Source organism: Ambystoma mexicanum, chromosome 10, assembly GCF_040938575.1.
Source record: "Ambystoma mexicanum isolate Mex_15411 chromosome 10, UKY_AmexF1_1, whole genome shotgun sequence".
NCBI classification, from domain to species: domain Eukaryota; kingdom Metazoa; phylum Chordata; class Amphibia; order Caudata; family Ambystomatidae; genus Ambystoma; species Ambystoma mexicanum.
Genome location: NC_090932.1, coordinates 1,072,435,876 through 1,072,462,422, shown reverse-complemented (window position 1 = coordinate 1,072,462,422; position 26,547 = coordinate 1,072,435,876). Strand labels below are relative to the sequence as shown.

The 26,547-nt window shown below is 48.2% G+C and overlaps 1 protein-coding gene across 1 annotated transcript in view; it reads left to right on the top strand.

Annotated features, from left to right (window-relative positions):
* SLC23A2 (solute carrier family 23 member 2) overlaps positions 1–26,547 on the top strand; it is a 1,453,080-nt gene that overhangs the window by 759,772 nt on the left and 666,761 nt on the right. The gene's annotated exons all lie outside the window — the stretch shown is intronic.

Here is a 26,547-nt window from a genome sequence, read left to right as displayed (position 1 = left end):
ACGTGAATTCTCTGTCAAGAGGAAATACATCTTTACTATGGAAATTGAGGCAGTTACTCCTCATGTTGTTTTCCCTCTGCTATTTTGTATTGCCGTTTACCAGTCAAGTGCCGTGAGAGACAAGACCGTTCACTCTGGTTCTCTGGCGTGATCTTCATACTCCTGGTCATCTTCTTCCCAGTACAAGCATTAGAGCTATGTGGAAAGCCTATTGTGTTCCTTGGTGCCTTAGTCAGGTCTTATATATTAGGTTGGCTGAATTTACAACAAACGATATTGGCAATGGATGGAATTAGGGAAGAAGGTTTAGGCTTTGGCAAAGCAGAAGTATACCCCGGTCTCAGGGGATGGTCATCCCTAATCCCATAAGGGGGTTCCTCTCCCATGCAATCCTCCCCCAGTGCACCACCCCAAGGGGACTGGTTGTTATACTGTGGACATACCACCCTGCTCCCATGGTAAAGGTCTCTCCCTAGGGGAGAAGAGACGACATCCTCAGATTCGTCACAACAGTTATATACGTCCAGCCTGCCTTCCTCCGGACATGTGGAATACCCGTACCTCCAGTATTGGAAACCGTGGATTTCTTGCAAAGCGTTAAGATTGAAAGCCTATAGGAATTCCAGTTATCAATGTTCTTTTATTTTGAATACAGGTGGTTACAAAATATGGAGTTTGTTTCAGTGTTTTACTATTTTGTCCATCAAATAAAAGAATCGTAGACCCCTTTTTTCCAGTGTATGCAAAAATGATTACTGCTTCAACATGTTATACATGCAGCAATAAAAGCAAGTCGCAGGGTATATAAAGTTATTGGAACAGATAATGCTGCTTTTATTATTATGCTGAACCATTCACAAATGTAGTGGTCAGACAGTAGAGCACATTGTCAGCAACGTGGTGCTTTGTGCCCCTGCCTTGGATATCCGGACGTTAGACTGCAGAGGACTAGAGAAGGAGATGAGGAAGAGGAGGGTAAAGGGGGAGCAGAGTAAAACAAACAAAATATTTGTACATGTAAGGGGGGGTGGATGACATGTAGGGACAGAGAATGTGATAGTTTGCATGCATGTTGTGTCAGTGAAGAGTAATCAAAGCATACCGATGATCAGGAAAAGGGATGACTCATAATGCTTCTAAGAATGACCACATAGCCAATGAGGGTAGTTTCTGGTACTGACATTCATAAGTAAACAATTGCATGATGGGCTCGATTTGTGCTGCAGTGTAGTGGCGCCTTGAAACCTTTTGTTGTATAGGTACCTTACAAATAGCCAATAAATACAAAAAATAAAAATGTACCCTAAAAGTATGGAGGATTGTTTGTCTGTTAGATATTATTGGAGACTGCCAGCCCCAGAATGGAAAATCTTTGACCAATCCAGCTGTTGGAAAGGACAGTCAAGAAGAGGGAACTGTGGGCGTAGTGACTGCAGTGTTAAAAGAGAAGATTAACAGGGAAGGTGGCCAATCTATAAGGATAATGTCTAATTTGGCACTCGCTTCTCAATCTTAATGGGCATGCAATTGGCTCGCATTCCCTTTACAAAGGCTGGTCTCCACTTGTTTTTTTTTTTCAGCAGTTGCACTGAAACTGCAGAAAAGAAACTATTATTGTGGGCTAGGTTTTCCTTAAATTTGCTGTGAAGCCGCATGTGGCCTGTATGAACTTTAAAAAGCTATGCAAAGCACTAGGTGTGCAGCAGAGGAATGTGAGGCTAGGGAGACATTTGGTGTGATGCTTGCTAGGGGTTTAGCTGAAAAAGGAACAAAATGTACAGGTCTGAAGCAACGCTGATCTCTGAGCCCGACACACTAAAACAAAATGATGCATTATCCCACATTAATCAGGTTGCGCTCCTGCCAGGCTCCTTTTGAATGATTGGATGCTCTTTGCAGAGCTTGCCCGTCCTTGAGGCTGCCTGATTTAAAACATTTCTGTAGTCGAGGGTGGTTTGTGGTAGCTTTTCTCATCGACCTCTTACTTGTCTTCTGGACCTTTATTTGACCATTTTATGCCACATTGGTTATGATTTTAATAATTCCAGGATTGTGCTGGGCAGTTTCTTTAGTGGACCCTCAGAACCTGTCTTCAGTGCCTCACACTGCAATGCCGATTGGACTGATTGTGTGATGTTGGCGAGTCATTTGGGTCAGGCATGTCTTCTCCATTTGGAAAGTCGATTGTCAATCACCAAATTGGACTTGTTTTGGGATATCAGTGATGGCTTCTTCAGCTGTGACTTCAGGCTCTGAAACTCACTTTGAGGTACATTCATAGCTCTACTCCCAAGATTCCTCTGAGGCTGCAAATAGGTCTGTCTTCTAGACCATGCTATGAGACCCTTTTAGGGGACCCTGCTGGGAGTGTCCGATTGGCTAGTGAGGGATGTTATTGGAAACTGCTCAGAGACCTGTAAGGGCTTTTTTTCATCCATTAATCATAATCAGATATCACTGTGACAGCCCACTCTGCTGTACAGTCTGCAGATACTAGTATCATAGTGCTACCCTGTGACAGTATCAGAATTATACCTTTGTACTGCCTTAAGCCAAAGACGTCTGCTTACAGGCAGAGTTAACATTCGAGTGGTGAGGGGAACAATCATCTCCTAAAAAAGGATGCCCTAGTGGAGCACACTGCAGTGCTGCACCAGTCTGTGCCTTCAAGCACAACCTTACTGCCTGATTACTCCCTTTTGTGGCAGACACATATCTCACATGGGATGTTGCAGAGCCACGCTCCCTTCAGGCACAGGATGGGGCTGCTCTGCACAACTAGTTGTTGGTCTCATTTCTAGAGCCGTAGCATGCGCAGAACAGCGCATGATGAGGCAATGAGCACAGCTTTCCTGAGATCTCATTTGGGTCACAGCAGAAGCAGGGCTCTTTAAGGGGGATGAATAACATCTCTTTCTGCTTCCTGTTTCTGCATGCCACATGGTGCTATTCTCACTTTTACTGTTTTTCATGGTAGAGTTTAAGTAATTTCACTTTGAGGTTTGTGTGTGTACATCTACACCACACCCATGTCTCTTGAAGTCTGCTCAGTCTACGTTACTGTGTAAGGGTATGGATAGACCTAAGTGCCAAATGCCCGGTTCTCTAAAATGAGGTGGCCTCTCAGAACCTGCCCACAAAGTGGGTTCTGAAAATCCATTTTAAGAGTGGGCCATTGTGAACATTGGGCCAGCAAAATCACTTAACCACTCTTAGGAATTTTGATGTTCCTATTCCAACATTCTGCATCAGTTTCCACTGTCTCCCTTAGCTAACATTCCACAAGGACAATATAAGCTTTCAAAGCGCCTTCTCCAACTCTTTTCGTCTGTTTCTAATGTGTTCTTAACCTTTTTGGTTGTTCTGAAAATTATAACAGAATTAGAGACCTGGGTGAGAGGACTGTAACAGGTGTTATCTGCCCTTAGCCTTATTATGCTGGCAAGATTAGAGTATTAGACATGCTTTGTTGAAGGTGATATTGACATGGTGATTTTAACAGATTGAAATAGTAACCTGAAATATGATGGAATCAGCCCTCCATTTATTTATTCTGATTGTTTTCATTAGCTAGCACAGGAACAAAGTGTACATAAGTGGTAAATATCCTGGCCCGTTTCTACTGAGGTGATAATCACCTGGGTGGTGTGCCATACCGGATACTAATTGCTTGCCAGGTTAGGGCAGTGTTGCCATTACCAGCCTATGGGCCCACAACTCGGTTGATTATCAAAGTCAGCACAATGGCACAATGTCTAGAATGCTCATAGTTTTTTTCTTCCATTCTGGGCTTTTTGCAATTGTTCATTCATGAAATGAAATCTTTCCCAGGCAACATGGTAGTCAAACTAGAAAAGGTATTTTGAAAATGAGCCCCTTTTCTCTTTCCATGGGAGCAATTTCACACTGAGGCAATTTGGGTGCGGTGTGAAGGGGCTATTTTTGTTTTTATTAATTTTGTAATAGTTGCAGGCTGATACAGGAGGTGGGTGAGCAGAGTGGAAGGGGAGTGTGTGGTGGCCATCTGAGCTTCAGATCTGGGAGTTGTGCATTATTCATTGGCACATGTTCTTACAATCCTGATTAACTTAGACTGCTAGCACAGGTGCTAACAACATGTGATTTATGATTGCCATTTTATTCTAGTCTGGTAGTGGCACACTAGATGGGACACTGTTTCCGTGACATGGCACAGACACATTTTTGTCTCCTGTGTATGTAGTGTTTCACTCGATACAGAACCTTTCTGATTGGCAGGAGCATAATTTGCTGATGCTAAATTCGTACATGCATTGATGGTCACCTAGCAACGGACATGGCCTTTTTTGTGTGCGATCCACAAAACTGCCTGCGAATGCCACATCTTTTTAAAGCGAATTTCCTGCAACACATGAACTTCATAGTGTGCTTTATGACCTATTTTTAATACAAATTCTTAAATTGAGATATTCCTCCCCAATATCCCCTGAGGGTTGCTTTACCTAACACACATGCATTACTGCCAGACAGTCGCTGTGATTCGCATACACACTAGGGTAGCACAGAAGCTCCCAGACATTCTGCAGGAAGGGAAATTTCAGAAGACAAAAAGAACAAGCCAGTGTATGGATTTTAGACCCGCTATCACCAATGGCATCCCTGTGGTGGTATTGGTGCTTAAATGCTGTATTCTGCCACACATGAAGAGTTGCCAAATCTGAATGCTTTACATATGAGGGATCATTGGTTCTCTTTGGTCTAGTGCTCACTGACATGATGCTGGGGCATATAGCGAGGACTGCCTTAAATCAAGCTCCATGTAACTGGGCTAGAGAGATGCGCCTTCACCCTTTAGCACTTTGAGGAGAACGTCTGTTTTCAGGATGCACACAGTGGTTTCCTCAGTATCATTTGTGTATGGTATCCTGGAACCAATGAGGCTTCTGCCTCTAGTAAAGTCTTTGAAAGAACTCTTGGGGCCAGGGGTGTTTCCATTCCCTTATAACTCCTAGTTTATCCTGGGTCCAGTTCCAGTCTGTTTTTCTGAAACTTCATTTAGGACGTACTCCTCTCACTGCCCCCTCTTCCTTGTTAGGATGATGTTGGACTGCATGAGACTATTACAATCCCTGGTTGTCTGCATCTCATGCAATGATGGTCTTGTTACCCATGAAACCTCTGTTTGTTTCTTCCCTACTGGAGATTCCACTGTTAGTCCTCTTTTTTCCTGTTTGTCTTTCAGAATATCCTAGGGATGAATGTGTTAGAGGTCAACTTCTTTCAGACCTTAGTTGATGACTTAATGATCAAGGTGGCCTTCAAAACAGATGTGTGACGGGTAACCCTGCTAATGCTGTCCAGATGGGACAAGGGGGCATCCCTATACAGCAGGATGCTCTAAATATGGCTTCTTAAATACAAAAGGTTATTTCTCAATCCTGAGTAGCAGCAAGACATTGGAGCCCAAGTATATGACACCAGATGAGGTCATGAATCACTCAATCCTTTGTGGTGGATGTACCCTGTATCGGAAACTACTGTTCATTAGACACTGAGGTTTAGCAGATGGACAGCATCAATAACTAAATGTACTGCAACACTTCTCTCCATTTGCAGTAGGCAAAAGCTTATGCTGTGTTAGCGAGATGCAACAATTATTTGTGCAAGGGCTTGAAGACGTTTGCTTCTGACCTCCCAAATGATAGGCTGGAGTTTTGAGGGAAAGGAAACCGATCTTGATTACCCCACATGAAGATTTCCCAAAACCAAGTTGGGTATGAACCATTAACATGACCCTCTCCATTTGATAATCATCAGTTGCCATAGAGATGGATGAACATTTGGGTAACTGCAATATTGGTGCCCCCACTGCCAAATCCCACGCCCTGACTTCCAAGACACCTTCCAAATGGTTCAATTCCTCCATTCTCGCAAGGAACAATACTGCTTTTCATGCATTCCATGCTTGATGCTAAAGACAGAACAGCTTCTACAGTGATGGGAGGGCCCAGTTGAATCGATGCAAGAGTTTCCTCAGGTTGGGAACCTCCTACTCTTTAAAAGAAAAAAGGACAGACTTAAACCTTTTATTTAAAAAAAAATGTGGTTTTATTGATTTTGAAACAAAAAAGAAAAAGAAAAACAAATGATTTGAGCATTTCACTTGTTACAACTCTGTTAGCATATGGTTACATCAAAAGAACAAAAGTAGTCTCATTATACAATTGATCGTCCTTGTATTCGTTTCCGTTCTCTAGTAGTAACAGTCATTATAACATACCCCACACACACTCCCCTCCCTCCCCATGGCTGGGCAGACATCATTGCGGCATCTTTTCTCTGTTGATATGTTCATAGCGGGTAATGTTCGGTTCACTATTGTGAGGGTTTCTTGATTCTTGGGTCATAACTGTCCTGTATTGAGAGTTTTTGGAGATTCTTGGCTTAATTAGGATCCTGTAGTGTCCTCGGGTTGGGAGTCCGTCGTCTCTGAGAGGTGTTTGCCTCGAAATTCTGACCATAAGATCTCACATTGTGACGCTTTGTTGTGTAGGGATGCCGTGATCAATTCTATTGTGTAGATGTTGGTTGACAAATTGATCCATTCCTTCTTACTTGGAACCTTTTTGGATTTCCATTTTGTTACTAGCAGTGCACGGGCTGCTAGTAATAGGTGTGGGGCAAGACCCCTGAGTCTAGTCCATTCATCCTCGTCTTTTTCCATTCCGAAGAGAACCAAGCGTGGATCCAACGTCTTTGTATGCCGTCTGTCTTTGATCCATGCCAGGACTTCCTCCCAGAATACCTTTATGCATGGGCAGCTCCACCACATGTGCCAATAGTCTGCTGTTTCTCCACATTCTCGCCAACATCTCAGGCTCAGAGTCTGAAACATCTTGGATAATTTGAGTGGGTCGTATTGCCATCTATGTAGGAGTTTAATGGCGTGTGATTTATATTGACTGGATAAGGATGTTTTGGATGCGTTTTTGCACATCATTTCCCATTGTTCTGGATCTATCTCCTCTCCTAGGTCTCTTCCCCCATCTGCTTCTGAGATGTTCCGTGGACCCAGTGCCTGCTTCGATAAGTTGTTTGTACATTGCAGATATCAAACCCTTCATTTCAGACTTAGAATCCAAAAGTTGTTCGAATGGGGTGAGTTCTCTCTGCAGCTTTTCCTTCCATGCAGATTTTGTGAGGACTCATTTTATCTGGATGTATTGTAAGGTGATATTGGGCCTATCCATAGGGCTTCAGTTAGGTCTGGAAGGGTTATGAAGTTGTCCTTCTTCTGGAGTTGCCATACCCTTTCGAGTCCCGCCTCGTACCAGGATTGCACTCTTCCTACTTCGGGTATGTGGTCGTTTATGCTAGGGGACCATAAGTGGCTAAGTGGGGATGGCCAAGTGGTGATCTTGTTCATTGCTTTGCTTGGTTGCCAGATGTTCCAAATGGTACTTAGTATTGAGTGGCCCTTAATTTTCCGTTGTATTCTTTTGTGAGGGGTCCATAGCCATTCTGACACAGTGGCCGGCGAGAAGTAATGATTGTCCATGTGGACCCATTGGAGGTGGTTGTGGTCACGTAAGTGTGGGATAAGGATACGTAGTTGTGGGGCTTTGTAGTATGCTCGCAGGTCGGGGAGACCTACTCCTCCTTTGTCTTTGGAAAGCGTCACCTTCTTTCCCTGCCAGAGAAACCTAAGCACACATTTTTTGGCCTCTTCAAAAAACGCATTTGGTATCTCGATAGGTAACATCTAGAAAGGGTACAGGAATCGGGGGAGGCATACCATTTTAATGGCGTTAATCCGTCCTAACCACAAGATCGTGAGTTTGTCCCACCTTTTCAGATCAGCTGAGAAACTCTGGAGGGGAAAAGGGAAGTTAGCTTCGTATAGTTCTGTTAGGTTTTTAGTGATCTGGATGCCTAAGTATTTAAACGCAGAGTGTTTGAGTCTAAGGCCTAGGGGCAAGAACTTGGTTTCGTTTTCCTCTTTCGTTCCTTGCAAAGGGAACAATATTGATTTAGTCTTGTTCACCTTAAACCCAGAGAGTTTGCCATATTCTTCTAATAGTTGGAGAGCATGAGGGATCGATACAGAGGGGTTGGTAATGTGTAAAAGTATGTCATCAGCATAGAGTGCTATCTTATATTCTTTCGTTCCCAATCTCATGCCTTCTATTCTGGAGTCGGATCGTATATTTTGGGCCAGGGGTTCTAGGGAGAGCGCAAAAAGTATTGCAGAGAGGGGGCACCCCTGTCTAGTACCACGTCCCATATCAAACCATCTGGAATATTCCCCATTAACAGAGATGGTTGCCTTTGGGGATGTGTATACTGCTCGTATTCCTTTCCTAAATCTCGGCCCTATCCCCACCTTGCGAAGGACTTCCCTCAGGAATTCCCACTCCACTCTATCAAAGGCTTTTTCTGCGTCTATTGACAGTAGGGCAGGGTCACCTGGTAGTTCTGGTGATGAGTGGATGAGATGGAGAGTTTTGCGCATGGTGTCAGCCCCTTGCCTACCCAATATGAATGCGAGTTGGTCATTGTGTATGAGGTGAGGGATCAGTTCTTCCAGTCGGGCGGCTAGTACCCTGGTGTAAATTTTGGCATCTAATTTGAGCAATGAAATTGGGCAGTATGAACCACAATGTTTGGGGTTCCTTCCCTCTTTTGGGATCACTGTTATGAGCGCCTTCGTAAAGGAGTCGGGGGCTGTCCCTGTTTCTAGCATCTCATTAAAGAGCTCTGTCAAGAATGGTGTTAGTTGGCTGCTGAAGGTTTTATAAAACCCAGCGGTATAACCGTCCTCTCCGGGGGATTTGCCTACAGTTAGTCTTTTAATTGCCTCTTGGACTTCAGGTTCGGATATCAGGGATTCTAAGAGCTCAGTTTCAGAGTACGAGATTTTGGGCATGTCTATCTGGGAGAGATGGTGATCTATATCTGATTGTCCTGGGGTCACTTCCGAGGTGTACAACGCCTTGTAGAAGTTGGCAAAACTCTCTGGGGTAGTGTGGAGGGTTGGGGGGGTCGTAGGGATTTCTTCAATTATCTCTTTCACTTTCCGCTCCGCCCTTTGTTCTCTGAGTCTGGTTGCCAATAATGCATCGGCCTTGTCCCCCTTCTCATAGAATTTCTGTGTGATGAATCGAAGTTTGTGCACAATTTGTTCGTGCTCCAATAGTCTTAGTTCTTCCCTTTTACGTTGTGCTATGTTGCTGTTGTCGCAGTCCGTGCCCAGGTGTTCCCTGTTCTCGCTTTCCAGTTGGCATATTTCGGACCCAAGTCTGTGCTCAATGATCTTTCTCTCTCTTTTTTTGGTAGATCCTTCACGTATCACGATGCCTCTCCAGGTGGCTTTACCCGCCTCCCATATTGTCTGCTTGGAGACTTCCCCATTGTTGTTTAGTTTGAAGTATTCCTCAATTTCAGTTGCCATTTCAATTTTAAATACTGTATCTTTCCACAGGCTTTCATTACAGCGCCACTTCCCTCCTGAAACAGGTAAGTCTGCCCATTTTATATCTGACATGACCATGTCATGTTCTGACCATGTTATCGGAATTATTTCTGATAGCGTTGTGGTATCAAGGAGGTCCTTGATGAAGTACAAGTAATCGATCCTGGTAAATGTTTTGTGCGGATTGGAGTAGAATGTGTAGCCTCTTTCATTAGGATGTTTGATTCTCCATACATCTTGCAGGTCATATATCTCCATTATGTTGGAAAGCCCAGTGCGATCACTTCTCATTTGGTTTCTTATCTCAGGGTTGCCTGGTTCCCAGTCTTTGGTCGGGTCTGCCCATTGATTAAAGTCTCCTCCGAGAACAACTTGGCCAGATGCTTCTAACATTATTTTGGGTATTGTCTTTTCTAGGAACTTGGCTTGCCCTGCGTTGGGAGAGTATATTACTGCGACTGTTACTTTAACCTTTGCAATTTTCCCAGATATCAGGAGGGCACGCCCGCTTACATCGGACCAGGTCTTGTCTACTTAGAAATTGATTCCTTTCCTGATCAGGATTCCAACTCCTCCCTTCCTGAGTGGGCCGAGCCCCAGATTTTGTTTCCCCCCTCTTTTTCCTAGTATGCCTCTCTCCTCCCCCTTGGCAAGCTTTGTCTCTTGTAAAAGGAGAGTGTCTATTTGAGATCTACGGAATTCCCTTGCCACTAGTGATCTCTTGGTCGGCGAGTTGAGGCCTTTCACGTTAAGTGTTCCTATCCTTAGGGACTCCCTACCCTTCTGTTCTTCAATTGGTGCCATTATCAGAGTATTTCGGTTGTGGATTCGTGACCCGTGTCAAGTAGATATAGTGTTCATAAGGACTCACGTCGTCTTGAGTGGTCCTTTGTATTGCCGATAATGCTTCATCCTCTGTACATTTCTTGTCTGCCCAGCCCCCCACCCCCCGCATCCTGCCCCCCTTCCAACATTGACGGGGTGCGTGCGGACCCAGGTAAAGACACTGGTCCTGTATCGAACCACCTTTAGGGACCGTCACTTCAGGTCCCCAAGATTATTATAACATCATAATCTTGATTGAGCCCCCTTTCACCTCCCTCCTTCGTTTACATGGCCCAAGTCTCTTTTTAGCCTATACATCCTTTCACAGTTCAGGTCATGGACATATGTATTAGAATATGTCATTTTACCAGTGTTGCAGTTCATCGCTTCTCTCCCCCTGCGGGGGGTATTACCTCTCCGAAATTTCCTCGATCGCTTGACTCATTTCCTTCTGGGGCCCTGTATACGCCATCCTCTTTGTTCTCAGCATGGGTCTCCCCGATCGTGTTCCCCTGCGCTTGGTCCAAGGAGGTCAGAGATGTACACCTTGATCTCCCCCTCTGAGCTTAGCTTGATTTTGTTTCCGTTGTATTCGAAGGACAGAGAGAAGGGGTTTCCCCGCCTGTATTTTATGCTCTTTTTCCTTCAGATGTTTGGTGATAGGCCAAGGTCATGGATGATAGGTCCTGGTATATCGAGATTTGGGATCCTTGGAGGGTAATTGAATCGCTGCCTCTTGCTTTCTCGAGGATCCGTGTTTTGTCCTGAAAGCAGTGAAATCGAGCAGGGACAGATCTCAGTCCGCCTGGAGGCCCTCCGGCTCTGTGTATCCTCTCTGTCTTAGGTTCATCAACCGCATCATCGGCAACTAAGAGTTTGATGATGTCATGCAGGGTGTTCTTCAGATCGCTCTCCGTCTCCCCTTCTCGTTCTGGGATTACGAAAATCCTCAGGTTGTTCCGCCTCTCCCGGTTTTCCAAGTCATCAAGCTTGAGTTTGAAGCTCTCCTCTCGTTGCTCCAGTTCGGTCATCCGCTGGTCGAGTTGTGCTTCTAGGGTGTCTATGGACGCTTGATTGTTCTCGACCCCTTCGAGCCTCTCCTCCATGGTGTCTAGGCGTTGGGTGATCTTGTCAATTTTGGAGCCAATGCTGGCACCCATATTCTTTATTTCGCCCAGTAAGGCAGCAATGTCCCCTTTGGTAGCTGCTGATTCACTCCCCGAGGTATTTTGGTTCGCCATGGTGTGGGCACCATTTTTGGCAGAAGTCGAGACGTAGGAGAATGTAGCTAGTTTCTCCCTTATGTCCATTGGTTCTCCCGAAATTCTGTGGTGTCACCAGTGCTGTTCGTCTGGGAGATAGGGTCGGGGGCAGAGGAGGCACACGCCCCTGAGTCGGGGGCCCAACCCTCTGCACTCAGACGTCGGTGGTCTCGGGTAGTTTGTTAGGTGTTGGAAGGGGTGACCGTGGTGCGTTTGTTGATATGCCCAGGGTATGGGTGGTACAGTAATGCGTATGGGTCACCCGTGGTGCCCTTTAAGCGATGTCCGGGTCAGCCGACGCTTTGGGGATGTTTTCCTCTTGTGCGAGGTGCGGGGGTGAACATTTGGGCCGAGAGAGGCCCGAACCGCCGCTGCGCGGTGATGGCGCACCACCCGTTGTTCACAAGGTGGATGGGATGGGCCTACCGTCTCCCCGCTCAGCGCTGTCTCAAGGCCCAGTCCGATCACGCTCTTCGGAAGCTCCGCCGACTCGACCGAGGTTGCCACGTCCCCTTTGCGACCAGGAACGTCGTCGGGAGTATGAACTTCGTCGCCGGGGTTCAGGTTCTTTCAGGCTTTCTTCGGTCGTCAGGCCCAGGGTCCGCTTCCGACCGTTAAGCAGTTCCCTGCGAGCAGTCCGCGGGGCCGCTATGTGTGGCGTCTTTTTAAAGGACGTATATCTCAGGTTTGCAGGGATCGATTTCGATCGGGTTTTCGATCAGCCGGAGGGGGGGGGGTCCTCAGCTGGCGGTACACTGGTGTAGAATCTTGGGGGGGGGGTCGTCAAGGTGGGGGCTCAGTCCCTCCTAGGGACTCAAAGTAGCGGAGCTCACGCGAAGTCAGACCACATCTGCGCGCCCCCTGGTGGCCAGTTCTACTTAAACCTTTTTAAACTTGAAAACCACTTCCGAGTTAGGGCATGGGTGCATGCTTTGTACCCCATTTGTTGCAGACAATTAAGCAAACCCCCTAGTACACATCGTACAGCCTTTTTCCCCTCTCCCATTCTTCCTCTCTCCCTTTTCCCTTTTTGTATCCGTAGACATCACAAGACCAGAGCCAAAGACATAGGGCCTGATCACGACTTAGCCCTACCGCCAAACTCCCCAGTGCTAATGGCGCCGGATCACGATTTTGGCAGTAATGTTAATCCCATTCCCCATTAGGCTCAATGGGGAATTTTCGCGCTCTTACTGCCGGTGGATTTCCTGATTTGGCGGACCCTTAAATCCGGCGGTAATAGCGCAACCACAGGATTTAAGGGTTACCGCCAAAGTTGTGATGAGGCCCATAGTCTCTGCAACAGAACTGCACATAGGCTTCTATTATTGCCTCTTTGCAGGGGAGAACTATATGCTGTACTGCAGTTGTTGCGGTTGAACCTGTGCAACCAATAAACAAAATCAAGGACCGAGAATGGAGGGTGGTGAACAGAACTGATTATACACAAACTCCTGATCAGAAATATATATATATATATATATATATATATATATATATATATATATATATATATATAATTTCTGAGGCTTGTGGAACCTGCTTAGATCACATGCTGGCTGTGCATTGGCCAACATCTAATGGAAGCTGCAGAGTATTACAGTTGTTGTTTTCGAAACTCGAGAAGGGGTGTCGACAGGGCGTGCCAGTAATACTGTCCCTAGTGTGAGATCCACTGTACCCATGGTCCTTCACGCCTTTGAGGTCCCTCAGATTTTTTTTTTCCGCCATCATAGATGGATGTTAAATCGGGGTTCTCCTTTTGGCTCATCGCCATTTATTATTATTACTACCAATAGTTTTTCTTACTATCCTTTATATTCACCGACTATCGAGCTCATCCGACGGCAGTGAAGAACAAAAGACTGTCGAAGACTCCCGTCGACGGATCCGTTCCAGCCTTGGAAGGCCTCTCCGGGCTTCAGCCCACACAGTAGGGAAAGAGGGGGGAGGACATTTTAGAATGTATATACCCCTTTTTCGTACGCTACATTTGCCTAGCTGCTGTTATTCCGTTATGGATAGGACCCCCTTTAAATGGTGCCCTAAGTGCAACAAAATGTTCCAGTGGGTCGACAAACAACTGGTGTGTAACCTGTGTCTCCCTCGGGACCACATCGAGGGTTCCCGTCGAGCGTGTAGACTCTTCAAACCCAAGACATTGAAAGACCGCTTAACTAAACGCAGGGCCCACCACCCCAGGCAGCTCGAGGCCATAGAAGTTGCGGGTGCCTTCAGCGACGGCAGCTTTGCCGAGGTATCTGACAGCGAAGGCGACGGGGTTGCTCTGCTTTCCCAAGAGGAGGCCCCCGACCCTAACAGACAGGCCGGTGGCCTTGTTACAGGGACGACACCGGGTAGCGAAAGCGCTCTCACTACCCCCTCCACCAAACACACAAACCCACGGCCGAGACTCGACACACGTGTCGAGCAAATGGAAACACACGACGTCTAGGGAGAGGTCAGTTGAATTGCTGTCCTCTGGGCACTCCAGATCGAGATTGCCACATGATAGGCCCCGACTGTCGAAAAACAGAACAGACGACGTGGATAAAAGCATTCCCGAAGGTCGCGATTCAGCTGACGACACTTCGGATCTGACCGTAGCCGTGATTCATCGTGCTGCGGTAAAAAAAAACATACATACCGAACTAACCCATTTAGTTAAAAAGCACATTCCAGAAGGCCTTGTTAAGTCAAGGGAGTTTAAGAAGAGCTCATCCAAGACCCTTGATAGGGATAAATCACAGAAAGGTAGGTCCCCTCACAAGAGGAAAGGACCTCAGGTGCAGGTTTCCCTGTCTTCATCCTTAAAGAAAAAGGCTACGCCATCTACTGTAGTTCCACCTACTCCAGAAGACTTAGCTCACACCTCAATCAATGGTCATTCCTAGTTCTGCCCAATGATCAGCTGAAGATATAGATAGGGTAATGAGAAGAATGTCCTTCATGGCAAATTTTTATGAAAAAGACCCTAGCTACTTCACAGGTTTTCACTCCATCCCCCAGATCAGCGGCCTCTGGGTCTCAGAACCCTGTTCAACCCCCTGCTAAGAGGTCTTGCCCTGGTGAGCTAGAACAAGAGCCCACTGTCATTGACCTATATGACCCAGACACTGATCATGAAGACCTATAGCCAAGAAGCCACAGACCCTTATTATGGCTATAATGAGAACAATGAGGGTGATCCAAATACAGACATGTACAACATCGAGTCCCCGGTTGATAAGAACCAACCTGTTGTAGACTCACCCATAGATAATCAGCCCCTTCTGAACGAAGTACTCATCAAAGCGGCTGAGCATTTCCAAATATCTGCCCAAGAGGATCCACAGGACAAAGATTTAGTTGACAAGATCCTGGGAGATAAAAAGGCTGTATCTCAGTTTATTCCGCTACTAAAGTCTGTCCAGCGAAAAGTACAACCCTCACTGGAAACACCTAATCAGACGTGAGTGGTGAACCCCCGCATAGAGAAACTTTTCAGGCCTGCTCCATCAGACGTGCTATTCATCAAGAGGCACTTAAAGCCTGACTCGCTCGTTGTTACTTCGACAAGGAAAAGAGCAGGTCCTCCCCTAGACTCCTCTGAGGCTCCTCCAGACAAGGAAAGTAAAAGTCTATACACAATGGGCAGGAAGGTTGCCTCTTCTGCTGCTTTCCAGACCAGAATAGCTAATACTACTTTATTAGCCTGTTTCAACTGCCATAAATGGGATGAGGTCTCGGCTTTACTCTCCTCATTCCGGAACCCCTCAAGAGTCAACTAGCACTGGAGGCTTCAGAAGGAAGGACAGTTTCAAGCTGCTTGCTAAAGAGCATTCTTGACGCTGCAGACAACGCCAGCAGAATCATAGCTGAGGGTACCATTATTAAGCGTCACGCTTGGTTATGCCAATCCGGCTTTAAACCAGAGACGCAGGCCACTCTCTTTAACATGCCCGTCGAGCCCAGTGTACTCGTTGGCAAGGCTGTCGAGGACGCCTTGAAGACACCCAAGGAAGAATATGATACACTGAAATCATTGGCCCTATTGACTAATAAACCTCCTAGCCAGAGGGGAAACTGCAATTTCTCCAGCATGGGGTCTGGCATGGATTCACATGCTCATGAATATTTCCCGTCGTCAGATCGGGAATCCTCGGTATAGAAAAAAATCAGTATTAGTTTGTTTCTGATCTGTCTTTCTTAGTAGTAACCAATCACTGGTCTCTGGGTCATACTGCCCCCAGCCGATCACTGCCCTCTCCCTAAGCCCCGCCTCTGGCAGCCATCCTCAGATTTTTACCGCACGTTCAAGTGTTGGGAGTCCTCGTGCTGTAGCTCTCGAGCTTTTGCTGCATTTTTGCGCTTTTTCAGGAGATTTTTCTCATTTTTCGGTTAAATAGAGCCTCAAGCTCCACTGTTTCTACATCCAATCAACGGGGATCCGTTTTGGAGTTTTTTACGCCCCTCAAGGGTGAAGATTTCATCGAGTTACGCTTTTGGAGGATTCCAGAAGTTCCGAGGCCTACCCCGGACATGGCCCAGGAGAAAGGAAGCTCGATGCCCGAGAAGCTGTTCAGGACCTGCCCTGGATGCCACCTCCAGAATGTTTTCAAGGAGGACGAGCGTTCGTTATGCCTCTACTGTCTCCATGAGGACAAGACGCACAAGGAGAAGGACTGTGCGTTTTGTGGGAACATGTCGGAGCGGACCATGAAGGATCGCCACCTCGTCTCGCCAACTGGCTGGAAGGGAAGAGCCCGTCAGGCGAGGAGAAGAAAAAGAAGTCCGAGCGGTCTTCTAAGTCCTGTGAGGGTCCCCCGGCGACGGGGGCCCAACAAAAGGCTAAGCACCACGAGTCTGCGGGCACCGGGAGCGCCGAACGGTCAGGCTCCTTGGCTGCCAGGCAGGGCGCATCCTCCCCGGCGCCATCAACCATGAGCCAACGCTCTGGCTCGGGTAAGAGGAAGTCCGAGAACCCGGAGAAGCTTCTGGGGAGGCCCTGGTCGATCTCGAAGATTTCGGCAGAGGGGGAGCGAGGCTCGGACCCTAACCATTGTAAAGGCCCCAGGCGTCCAGAAGGTGACAATGGCGTTATTTCACCCTGCTAAGACCTCAATTGAGGATGTCGCTGCAGCCCTGGCTCAGCCTGTGGAGGCTACACCAGTGGAGGCGCCCTCAGGACCCAGAGTCTCCCTGCCACCGCGGAGGGAGTCGTCTTTCAAGCCCATTGAGAAGACCCCCACGAAGTCCTCGTTGGAAAAGGTGGGGGAGGGGCTGGTGGCCATCGTGGATATGGACACGACCTCTGAAGAAGAGCTCATCGAAGTCGTGGAAGAGGCCTAGCCCATCGGGAGGGATCCCGACGAGGGCGACGACGAGAGCGACGATGTCGCCGACAAGGCTCCTCCAGAGCCCTCGCGCCCGTCGTTTCCAGCGCCGCAGGACACCTCGGCGGCCATTTTGTCAGCGATTCAGTCCTTATGCTCGGAGATAAGGACAAGGTTGCTCCTTCCCCCGACGGAGGTACCTGAGCCAGACCCGATGGGGGAACCGGAGCCAGGACCTTTCGGAGAGTCCACCGCATAAGAGGAGGAGGACGCATCCTACGCCACCTCTCCCACCTCTGCGGCATGCTTTGCCTTCCCCCCGGTCTACTACCCACGGGGATGTTACAGGCACAGACACGGCTACGACCGGTACAGATGACGACGGAGGCGACGACGGGACGTTTCCCCCATCGCCCCCTGCTCGGGCGTCCCCGCCCGACGAGATTGGATCCTTTCATGCCATGATTTCCAGGGCATCCGAGCTTTTCCAGCTCTGCCCAGAAGAAAAGAAGAAAGAAGGGTTCCTATACCAACGGCGCAAGGCTAAAAGGAAGACGGTCCTCGCCGTACCGCTTCTTGATGACATCTGGGATGAGGGGCTCGCCCTCCTCAACCCTGCCACGGCGCCGGCAAAGAGGGACCGGTACGAGAAGTAGTACCGGGTCCCCGACGCTGCCCCCTTGTGCCTTCGGGCACAACCTACCCCGGATTTGGTCGTCTCGGCGGCGGCAAAGAAGAAAGCTGGGGGGCATCGGCCTCGACATCAACTTCCCCGCCGGACGGCGAGGGCAGGAAGTTGGACACGATGGGACGACGGATCATCTCATCTGCAGCGACGACTTTCAAGGCGGCCAACGCCCTAGCTATCGTAGCCCGCTACAACAGGGAGTTGTGGTTCAAAATCGCCCCTCTGTTGGACTTCCTTCCGGACGCCAAAAGGGCTGAGGCCCTTGAAATCCTACAGGAGGGGGAGATTGCTCCGGACCACGCCATCACGGTGGCAACGGACATCGCAGACACCGGTTTCCGTCAGTTGGGCTATGGCGTTTGCTTGAGACGACGAGGATGGCTCAAGGCCACGGATTTCCGCCAGGACGTACAAACCAAGGTTTTGGACATGCCCTTCGACGGGAACAACCTGTTTGGGAAGGCGGTTGATGAGTCCCTTCAGGCCATCAAGACAGACAGAGACTGCCCGGGCACTGGGAGTGCTCCAACAACAACGGCCGTCCTTTCGGAGCTCCGGAGGCAGACAAGGTGCCTCCAAGGGATCCGGCAGTGGCTCCTCCACTTACCGCCAAGCGGCAAGATCTTCGTCCCAGGAAGCCTACAGGGGACGCGGCAAGTCAGGTGGTGCCCGTCGTCGACAAGGGGGTCAAGGAGGCAAGGCGGCCTCCAAACAAGATTGAACCGACCGTGGGGTCAAGCCCCCGCCGAAGCACCCCGGTGGGAGGCCGGCTGTCGAGGTTCGTCAGCGTGTGGGAGTCCATCTCCACCGACCGTTGGGTGCTGGACGCCCTGGCCCAAGGACACGCCCTCGCGTTCCACCCGTGGCCAGGAAGGAAAATCACGTCCCTCAACTACTGTTGGAAGTAAGGGCGATGCTAAAGAAGGGTGCCATCGAGCTCGTCCCAAAGAGGCTTCGGGGCTCCAGAGTTTACTCAAGGTACTTCCTCGTAAAAAAGAAGACACGAGGATGGCGCCTCATCCTGGACCTACGACGACTGAACAAGTACATCAAGGCACAGAAGTTCCGTATGGTCACCCTCCAGCATGTGCTGGGACAGCTGGGGGAGGGCGATTTCCTGTCGTCGTTGGACTTGGAGGATGCGTACTTCCACATCCCCATTCTAAAAAGACACCGAAAGTTCCTCAGGTTCGTAGTCCAAGGGCGGCACTACCAGTTCAAGGCCCTCCCGTTCGGATTGAAGTCGGCACCCAGGGTGTTCACCAAGTGCCTCGCACCGGTGGTGGCGCGGCTGCGCCTACAGGGGATCCACGTCTACCCCTACCTGGACGACTGGCTCATCCGGGCAAGGACAAGGGAGCTCGCCGTGGACCACACTGCGAAGACCGTCCAGCTGCTCACAGACCTGGGATTCTCCATCAACTTTCCGAAATCCCACCTCGTTCCGTCGCAAGTCGCTCTGTTTCTGGGAGCCAAGCTCGACACAGTGGCGCTGCTGGCCTCGCCGTCAGAGGAAAGGACCAGGACCATTCTGAGCAAAGTGCAGCGTCTGCTGGCCACGGACATGGCCTGGGTAAAATTTATCAAGTCCCTCCTCGGGATGATGTCCTCCTGCATTTATCTGGTGCGCCTTTGCAGGCTTCGGATGAGACCCTTACAGGAGTTCCTCGACGCCCGATGGGTCCAGTCAACGGGCAGCTTCGAGGACAGGATCCCTCTCAACGAGACGTTTGTCAGGCGATACGGTGGTGGAGTACCCGCGCCCATCTGTCGGCGGGCACGGACTTTCAGACCCCAGCTCACCAGGTGACAGTGACGACGGACGCCTCCCTGGAAGGTTGGGGAGCACACTCCGGAGATCTTCACGCGAGAGGCCTTTGGCTCCCGGACGAGAAGTCTCTCCACATCAACATCTTGGAGCTCCGCGCGGTGTTCTGGGCCCTCGGGTCCTTTCTTCCATCCCTCAAGGGCAAGGTGGTGAGGATCTTCACCGACAACACCACCACGATGTTCTACATCCGGAAGCAGGGCGGAACCAGGTCCCCGGCCCTATCCAAGGAAGCCCAGGATCTGTGGCATTGGGCCGTCGCCCAAGGGATGTTTCTGGTGCCTCTTCATCTGGCAGGAATAAAAAACACGATCGCCGACTCACTCAGCAGGGAGCTGCGCTCGTGCCACGAGTGGGAACTACGGCAGGATCAAGTGGATCGACTCTTCCGACGATGGGGCGAACCCCAAATCGATCTCTTCGCGGCGGCGGCGAATTCCAAGTGCCAGAGGTTCGCCAGCAGGTTCCCCCAGCCGAGGAGCATGGGCGATGCTTTCTCGTTCCCCTGCGACAGCCTATTTCTTTATGCGTTCCCTCCGCTGCCGTTGCTCCTTCGGCTCATCAACCAGCTCAAGAGGTCCCAGTGCAGGATGATCCTCGTCGGACCGGCGTGGCCGAGACAGATCTGGTTCCCGGGCCTTCTGGACTTGTCAACGTCCCCACCAGTCAAGCTGCCGACGGACGCAGACCTTCTCTCCAGAGAAGGAGGCGCCATTCTTCACCACAACCCGGAGTCGCTGAACTTGCAGGCCTGGCTCCTGCAGCACTAGAGTTTGGAGGGTACGACATCCCGGCCAACTGCAAGGAGGTTCTTGCAAAGGCCAGGGCGTCCTCAACTCTCAAGTCCTACGGACATAAATGGAAGAGGTTCTCTGTCTGGTGCCGTGCACAGAAGATTAACCCTCTGCGGTTTACGGCCCCTCAAGTACTGCCGTACCTACTGTCGCTGGCCAAAGCTGGACTGGCTCACGCCTCCATCAAAATACATCTGGCTGCAATCTCCCGATATACCAGGACGACGGGACGGGCGTCCTTGTGGTCTCATCGCCTGGTGAAAGAATTCATGAAGGGACTATTCCGATCATTCCCGCCGGTGAAGGCTCCTGCCCCGGCGTGGGAGCTTAATGTGGTGCTGACCAAGCTCATGGGGGCCCCATTCGAGCCTATGCATTCGGCGCTGTTGAAGTTCCTGTCATGGAAGACCGCTTTCCTTGTGGCCATTACCTCCGCACGACGTTTGGGAGTGATCCAGGCCCTGTCTTGCAAGCCTCCATTCTTGACTTTTCATGACACGAGGGTGGTGCTGAGGACACACCCATCCTTTATGCCCAAGGTGCCGTCAGACTTCCACCTCAACGAGCCCTTGGTGTTGCCAGTTTTCTTCCCGTCGCCTTCGTCGCCGGCTGAGAGGACTTTGCACTCGCTGGATGTAGCTAGAGCGCTGAAGTTCTACGTGGACCGCATGAAGAGTTTTCGGAAGACGTCACAACTGTTTGTGAACTTTGGGACTGTGAATCAAGGGAGGGCTCTCTCGAAGACTTCCATTTCCAGATGGCTCTCCGGCTGCATCATGCACTGTCACCGGTTGGCAAACCGACAGTTGCCCGGCCGTCCGAAAGCCCATTCGACCAGAGCAATCGCTGCTACCACGGCGTTCCTGTCTGGTGTGCCCCTGCTGGACATCTGCAGGGCTGCGACGTGGAGGTCGACGCACACCTTCACAAGATTCTACTGCGTCGATCGGGACTCCAGGGTCGGCCAAGCAGTGCTGCGCAACCTGTTCGCCTAAGGTGAGCCTGGTGAGGAGGTAAGAGTTGCTTAATGTTGAGCCTGTTGCCACCTCTCGTGGTTGTGCATGGGTATACTGCTATGTATTCTTTTATTCATGAGCATGTGAATCCATGACAGACCCCATGCTGGAGAAGAAACAAGTTACTTACCTGTAACTGTTGTTCTCCAGCATGGGTCTGGCATGGATTCACATGCGAACCCTCCCGCCTACCCCTCTGCGGCTCTTCACTTGGTCATACTGCCACTTTACGTGCTACCAAATCTGAGGATGGCTGCCGGAGGCGGGGCTTAGGGAGAGGGCAGTCATTGGCTGGGGGCAGTATGACCCAGAGACCAGTGATTGGTTACTACTAAGAAAGACCGATCAGAAACGAAACTGATACTGATTCTTTTTCTATACCGAGGATTCCCAGCCTGACAACGGGGAATATTCATGAGCATGTGAATCCATGCCAGACCCATGCTGGAGAACAACAGTTACAGGTAAGTAACTTGTTCCTTTCATCACTCACACTGAAAATTTTCCCATAGGGGTTACAGCTATAACCAAAATCAGGGAACTGCATGGGGGAAACAATCAAGGCCAAGCCTCAGAATTACCAGAGGGGGCTGCGCAGATCACGTGGTCGGGGAAGGGGTCCCTCCTCCATAGGTGCTACCCCACCTCAGAAACGGTGACATCCTGCTTCAGGTCCCCTCCCATGCCTCTCCAGTAGGAGGGCGCATTTCCAACTTCACCCAAGCATGGGAGAGAATCACCTCAGACAGATGGGTGCTGTTCACCGTAGCGGGTGGGTATTGTATAGTGCTCATCTAGCGACCCCGGAACCACCCCCACGCCAGAAAACCCACTCCAAAGAAGACCAGCACATCCTCCAAGGAAATTTGCCACTCCGATCCAAAAGGACGCCATATAAATCGTCCCGGCCAACCAGGAAAACAAGGGTATTTATTCAACTTACTTCCTTGTGCCAAAGAAAGATCTAAAATATGTCAAGCCACAAAAGTTCTGCATGACTACGCTACAAGAGGTAATACCTCTGCTAAAAAGGGGGAAACACTGGATATGAAAGATTCCTATTTTCATATTTCAATGTTCCCCGCGCACAGAAGATTCTTGCGTTTCATGATAGCAAACCAGCACTACCAATTCAAGGTGCTGCCCTTCAGTATAGCATCTGCTCCAAGGGTATTCATGAAGGTACTGTCGGTGGTGGCAGCACACCTGCGAAGGGAGGCAATCCCAGTGTACCCTTACCTGCACAACTAGCTGATTACAGGGGAGTCTCCCCTAATTTGCAGGCAAAACATTCAAAGAACTATCAACCTTCTCTTACAATTGGGCTTCTCCATCAACGAGAAGAAATCAAGCCTAGTGTCAAGCACAAACAAACAGTTCCTAGAAGCTGTCATAAACACAGAAGAGGGGTTGATCTTTCCGTCAGAGGAAAGAGTCCAAAATATGTTACTGCATATACTGCATTATCAGGCCGGCCGTCAGATAATGGTGCGCAAAGCTTTGCGTTTGCTGGGCATGATGGCATCTTGCATTTACCTGGTACCACACGCGCGCCTGCGACCCATGCATGAGTGTTTGGCGAAACAATGGTCTCAGGCAGGTGGTAAGTGGGACGATCTAGTGGTCGTTTCACCAACACTAGTACAAAATCTTTGCTGGTGGACAAGAGAAAATCTGCTGAAGGGGAAACCCTTCCATGATCCGGATGTACAAGCGATTGTCACAACGGACACCTCACTCGCCGGGTGGGGGGGCTCATTACCTTCACCACACAGCTCAGGTTCTGTGGTCTCCGACAGCAGCACAGAACCACATCAATCTGCTGGAACTACTGGCAGTATTCAAAGCCCTTCAGGCATGTGAGTTTTCACCTAGCGTACCAATCTGTGTAAGTCATGACAGACAGCGCTACAGCAATGTTTTACATCAACAAACAGGGGGGCACACTTTCTACAAATCTGTCCAGGCTTGCGCAACAAATTTGGAGATGGGCACTCAAATGGATAATGTTCCTGTCGTCACAGCACGTTCCAGGTGAACTCAACTCTCTGGCAGACTCACTGAACAGAGATCCCCTGCCAGAGGAACACGAATGGCGACTACACGCAGGGGTTGTAGAGCACCTCTTCTCTCAATGGGGTTTACCCAGAATAGACTTGTTCGCCACAAGCGAAAACAGTCAATGCCCAGACTTCACGTCTCCCCCAGCCAGGCTCCAAGAGAACCCTATGGATGAACTGGTCAGGGAAATTTGCTTACGCTTTTCCCTCCCAACACCGCTCATGAGGAAGGTGGGGAACAAGATCCACATGGAACAAGTGACGCTCATCCTAGTTGCTCCTATGTGGGTAAGACAACCTTGGTATCCACATCTGCACAAACTGGCGATGTGCGATCCCATCAAGCTCTAGTGCCCGTACAATCTGCTCTCTCAGCACGGGGGACTAACAGTTCACCCTCAACCTCACTCAATGAACTTGGCAGCATGGCTCCTGTAGTCATAGAGTTCGGATACTATAAAGGGTTGAAAACTGGCTACCCCTCTCTGTGTTACCAACTAAGGCCAAAAACTACGGTATATATGATTGAGCAGAATGAATCATTTCTCAATTAGTGCAAGTTATGCAAATGCGCAAGAAAACAGAGTGACCGAGCACGGAACCATCTTATATCAAAGTTAAAATACAGTCACAAAATATCATCTTTTATATTAATTTATTCAAAGTCAAACCAATCAATCACCAATCATTAAAACAGATAGACAAAAAACAGAGAGAAGTACAACACACACATTGCAGTCTATATTGCACAATCCTAATTCCTTCTCCCTTATTTAAAAAAGACAACACAAACAGTCTATTTATTGTGGGGTTCAACAGGTTAGTCGTGGCCACTCTATTACTTTAGGTGGTTTTCAGATATTAGACTATCTATTTAGGTAAGTCTATTGTCATGTGTCAAGTCATAGAGTTCGGACATCTTGAAGGAAGCAAGAATAACACTAGGCACTGTTATTTTGACAAGTGGAGGAGATTTGTAATTTGGTGCCAGTCTAAACAAATTAACCCCATAGAATGTACTCCTTTCCACATTCTAACTTGTATGCTCCACTCACTAGATTCAGAGTTAGTATTCAACCCTTTAAAGGTCCACCTGGCAGCCTTGTCAGCCTATAACGCGTCACACAATAAGGGCTCATGGTGGAAGGTACCTGTCATCAAAGCATTCATGGAGGCAGTAACGAGACTCCACCCTCCAATTTCAAACCCGCTGCCAGAATGGGATCTCAATGTTGTACTCACTAAGCTCATGGGACCTCCTTTTGTGCCGATGCATAAGTCTAGCCTTAATCAACTGACTTACAAAACTGCCTTCTTAGTGGCTATTTCTTCCATAAGAAGAGTTAGTGAAATACAAGCATTGTCAGTGCAGGATCCTTTCTTTGTTGTACACAAGGACAAGCTGGTGGATTTACGTACTCACCCTAGGTTCTCCCCTAAATTCATCTCTAAGTTTCACGTAAACCAATCTATTGAGCTACCGGCTTTCTTTCGGAATGCCACCAGCTCAGCTGAGGTAAAACTCCCAAGGCATAAATTAGTTTTCAAAAATTGATTAGCAGAATTTGCTAATTAAATTATTCTTGATTAGCAAAATAAACCATTTGATTAGTGATATTGTACTAATATCTTTAATGTCACAGTAAGTTATTTGTACCCAATACATATAATAGGCACCAATTCAGCATTTTTGTGTACCGCTGAAGTAAGACATTAGTGAGAGGAATCAGGCCTTGCACTTTCTTTAAAATTCCACTAGACCTACAGGTCGAGTAACTTAGTTTACCTACTCGACCTAAGAGAAATGCCCTCGACCCATGGCAATGGATGACAACAAATGTAAATGTGATTTCTGTAAAATGGTTCATGTCACCATAAATCCACTTTATGCTTGACACACTGCTGCCACCCAGTGGCCAGCCATGCACAGCGAAACTTTAATTTACCGCGAACAAAGAAAATGTTACATAAACATTTCAAACATCTCCTCCAAATGATACTCGCCCTTTATTAAATCTACTCGACTATGCGAGAGGGTGTGCATACTTTGCAAGCCCTGGATGAGTGTTGTAAAATGTAAAAGGTTATCTGCATGAATTAACACAATAAATAGATATGACAAAAAGGCTCTGAAAACTGTTTGGCCAGCTCTCTCCAGCAGGTTCTAATATATAATGCAATGGTAATCGTATAGCAAAGCAGGCCTGGAGGCGAACTAGAGTGTATGATATTGCAGTAGCTCTGAAGATTTACAGGATAGATTGAACTATCGATAACTACTTTGCGTAAAAATCTAAGTAGATGCCGTAGCAGGCAGAGAACTGGGCAAACTACATGAAATATTGAAGTTTGCTGCCCTCTCATTTTCAGGGTACCTGGTATAAAGCAACAGGGCAATAAGAGAGACTGTCATGGGCTATGGATATGCTCATGGGTTGAACACCTGTTGCGCAGATGCATACAAGCAGAATGTCACAGAATCAGGCTTGCCATCCAAAGCATTTGGCCGTGAGATCATGTACATTTTTAAAAGTGTTCACTCGTCAATCTGATACATCCTCCCCAACAAAATGAAATATAGTTGACACTGAGATTTAGATACACTAACCTAAACTTTAATGTGTAAAGCATGGAGACAATACATTGTTTTACAGCAGCAATACTGTAAAATACTGTAATTATGCATTATCTAACAACTTACATTTTTAGGAAGGGAAATGCATGAATGTCTCAGCTTTTGTTTTGCTTTAAAAAAAAAGTCTTTGCCAGATTTGATATAGTAAGCTTAATAAAAGTATCATCCCGACTACTTCTGATTTTCTATTATTTTAAAAACAAAATCTTGCCTAGCATTCCACTCAGCAGGCCCTTAGAGTGGAGGAGATATTTATTGCTGATCTCTCTCTCTCTCTCTCTCTCTCTCTCTCTCTCTCTCTATATATATATATATATATATATATATATATATATATATATATCCCTTGAACTTGCAATGAACACCGAAAAGAGGGTGGAGAAGAGCCCTGAGGGCAAGAGAGGAATGCTGGGTGAGCTGTGTTTTCATTAGATAGGGTATTTTAAATAGATAGATTTGCTAAACAAGTGTCAATTTAATTAGCAAACCTACAGAATTGCATAGCAATTTCATTTTATGCATTGAGCTCCACACGCTAGATGTGAGGAGGTCGGCCCTTTACTATGTAAACAAGACCAGACTGCTAAGAAAAACAGACCCACTGTTTGTCTCCATAGCACCAGGCAGAGAAGGAGACCGCATTAAAAAAAGCCATCTCCAGGTGGATAGTCAG